At 42.5% G+C, this 3,705-nt stretch overlaps 1 long non-coding RNA gene across 1 annotated transcript; it reads right to left on the bottom strand.

Moving 5' to 3' along the window:
• Positions 1–2,668: 2,668 nt before the first annotated feature.
• On the bottom strand, positions 2,669–3,170 carry LOC124273975. Its single transcript, XR_006897801.1, has 3 exons — positions 3,101–3,170; positions 2,781–2,785; positions 2,669–2,700 (listed from the first exon to the last, which is right to left on the bottom strand). It is a non-coding gene; the product is annotated as an uncharacterized LOC124273975 (long non-coding RNA).
• Between the last annotated feature and the right edge of the window lie 535 nt (positions 3,171–3,705).

The following is a 3,705-nucleotide window of genomic DNA, read 5'->3' as shown; positions in this document are numbered from 1 at the left end:
CATAGTACCCATGTGGGTATCCTGAACTGAGGCCTTTCTGCAATGAGCAAACACTTTATGCCACTTGCAACAACATGCCTGCAATATCACAGCAGTGGACAGTGGGACACCAGACCCAAGACATAGTACCCATATGGAGATTCAAACATGCCCCTAACCACCAACCTACCCCACTGCCCCTGAAGTGAGGAAAGTAGAAAGTGTCAGTTGTCTACAGCTCTAAGTGTGAGTGAGTGGGAGTGAGTGAGTGAGTGAGTGAGTGAGTGAGGTTTATGCCACTTTCAAGCACCATTCTGTATATTATGGCACCATGTATATTACCCATATTTGGAGTCAAACTGGGGGTCTTTGTGTACTGAGCAAATACCATAATCACTCTCTGTACATGTAAATGTCAGACCTTCAACAGTTTTCTCTGCTTCAACAGAAAAATGGATGCCTCAGTGCACATAATTTGACTGTGGCATTAGTGGTATTTTGGAATATGTACAACTATTATCAATATGTCAATATGTACTATAATAATATGATAATAATAATTCATTTATACAGTGCCTAGTGATCCATCTTGAGTATTTGCTCACTGGATGCTGGGTCATCAGAATCTGAACATTATTACCCTGGATAACGTCCTAAACTGCCTGTTGTAGGCACTAGAAGGTTATAGTCACATGACTTTATCCCCCACTGGCTACCCATTTTCTGCTGGGGAACAGAGGCAAATTTTAACAAAGTCATTCTTGTCTAAAGGTGAGATCCTATGTATCACATGTGGTTCATTGTGGGAATGGGACTAAGGTCCTAGAATCTCTCAGGAGTCAAGCTGCAAAACACAGTCACCCATCCAAGGACTCTCTGAGCTCCAATGTTACTTAACTATATTCACATTCACTGCTTGTACATGTATTCATGGTAAGGGGATCAATAAAAGATTAAAAAAACAACAAAATGCCTATGTACTGAATACATATAGCTACGTTTGAAGCATTTGAGTGAGTGAGTGGTGAGTGAGTGAGTGAGCGAATGAGTGAGTGAGTGAGTGAGTGAGGTTGTATGCCGTCTTCATCAACATGCCTCAATATCATAGCAGTGGACACCAAAAACGGGCTAAACACCAAGAATTACCCATGTGGTGATCCAAATGGGGGTCTTGGTGCAATCGAGCAAACACTTTAACCACTAGGCTAACCAAATGCTACTGAAGTAAGGAAAGTAGAAAGTGTCAGTTGGAAGTGAAATTGTGGCCGGGAGGGGGTAGCCCTTAGTGGTTAAAGCCGTTGGCTCATCACGCTGGAGACCTGGCTTCGATTCCCACATGGGCACAATCTGTGAAGCCCATTTCTGGTGTCCCCGTGATATTGGTGGAATATTGCTAAAAGCGGCATAAAACTAAACTCAGTCAGTGGAAGTGAAATTCACAGCTTTCAATCTTACCTCTCATGGATGTAAAAGGTGACATTAACATAACCTATATACTGAATACATACAGTCATGTTTGAAGCATTTGACTGCACTAAAAGTGAGAGGAAGGAATGAGTGTGGTTTCATGCCACTTTGCGGTAACATTCTTGCAATATCATAGCAGTGGAACCTAGACGCCACCACCCACATGGGGGTTTCAAACTGGGGTCCTGGTGCGATGAGCAAACACTTCAACCACTTGGCTAACCACAACTGCCCTGAAGAGAGGAAAGCCAGAAAGTGTCAGAAGCGCATTTGACTGCTCTGGAGTGTGAGTGAGTGAGGGAGGGAGGGAGGTAATAAGCCCGTTTTTATCAACATTCCTGCATATTATGGCAGTTTACATAATAAACTGTCCCATAAAACACATATGGACATTCGAACTGGGTGCCTTGGTGCAAGGGAGTAAACACTTTAACCACTAGGCTAACCAACTGTCTCTGAGTGAGTGAGTTTAGTTTTGCTCCACTTTGAAGCAAACCTACCCTGAAGTGAAGTTGCGTGCTCTGAGAGTGAAAAGTGAATGAAGTGAGTTGAGGTGAAGTGAAATTGGGTTTAACGTCGCGTTTGAGAATATTTCGCTCATAGGACAAGCGTGCATGCTTGTGTGTGTATGTGCGGCTGCTTGTACTAGCCCAGACAGAAGCTGTTTTATAGTGCTAGTCTGCTGAGACATACCACGGCAGCAGTATACGAATACCCCACTCAGAGACATTACTATAATGACTGACATCACGTTTGTAAGGCTTCAGTGCAGTGTTTGTTTACATCACAGAAATAATTCATTTCGTAGCTGTGTGTGTGTGTGTATTATTGTGTGTGTGTGTGGCGGGGCTTTTTCTCTTTTGTTTCTTTCTTTTCCTACTTGCTGTCGATGTTATTCAACCAACCACTACACACATGTCGATGTAAGTATATATACATGCAATTACTTACTCATAAAACCCCATGCCTGCTGGTGTTGTCGTGCCGAGGGGAGAGGATTGCATTTTCCTTGTATACTTGCATGTGCACCCCCTTGTTGTTGTTGTTGTTGTTGTTGTTGGACTACAGTTTTCATCCAAAAACACTGCCATTCAGTTTGGACCATATGCATCAATATGTTAACTTTCATCTCAATATGTGTTCTTAAATATGTTGTAAACATGATGTACTTCACATTTCGCCTTTCTGCCATAGTTTGCTGCCACAGCCACCATCACTCGAGTCCACTGTCACCCAGTAGTCTATCCAAGTGCACTATGTTTAGTGCCATTTGTTATCAGCTGTGGTAGCTTACTGGCTGCAGTTACAATGTCTTAGTTTCATTACAGTTTGACCCTCACTGTCAGCTGGTGAGAAATTGCTTGTGCACATTGTGGGACACACACCTTGGTCTCTTTCATAGTTTATAGTTTGTGCATTTTCATCTCATTCATAAGATATTTCCTTTACTCCTTTGGCAGTTTGGCTGTTTATTCACCTTGTAATCACCAGATAGTTAATGGCATCCAGTTCTGTTACAGTATGTTAATGCTTAGTACAATGCAATGTCAGTATAACTATTTACATCCCAATTTCTGTATATTTCTGGCATGTCACCACACACTGTCCCGTTTCACTGACCAGGTTGTTTGTCTCTATTCCATTGCTGCTCAACAGGCCCACTGCCACACAGCCTCTGACCCACATCAAACCCTGGATTCTCTCTTAACCCTCTGGTTTTGTAAGTATGTAAAATCAGTCATTTCTCTGATATTAGTCACTCTTTTGCATTATTAATCACCATGGTAACACTTCTGTACTTAATCATCATGGAATCTTGCTCAAATGCTCGTTTTATGTCATACCTTCATATCTAAACTTCCAAATACAGCTAAAATGGCATCATTGCTTTGTTTGGTTTTCCATTGTGCGTTACCTTTCATTGGCATAGGCTCATAATTAGTTGTGCACATCATGCTCATTGTGTTGGACCATGTTGCAGACCCTGACCAAGGTCACCTGCTGACACAACAATCTGACACAACTCTCCACAGCCCCTGAATACTGGCAACATGGCAGCTTGTGTGAGGTAGGAGATTGTACAATCTTTGCTTTCATTGTACCCAGTCATGTCCGCCATGTGGTATAATGTATTCGCCGTATTAAGCATATATTTATGGCCAACAATGCAGTTTTGCTGCTAGCTCTGTGCCACTTTGTATTCACCAGCAGACTCTGCCTGTTGGATTTGGGCTCTAGGGTCACAGGTCTTGCATACTC

This window comes from Haliotis rubra, unplaced genomic scaffold (genome assembly GCF_003918875.1).
Source record: "Haliotis rubra isolate DU_JTF1 unplaced genomic scaffold, ASM391887v1 Scf1863, whole genome shotgun sequence".
Lineage (NCBI taxonomy): Eukaryota > Metazoa > Mollusca > Gastropoda > Lepetellida > Haliotidae > Haliotis > Haliotis rubra.
The sequence above is the reverse complement of the archived record's forward strand: the minus strand, read 5'-3'. Positions and strand labels throughout refer to the sequence as shown.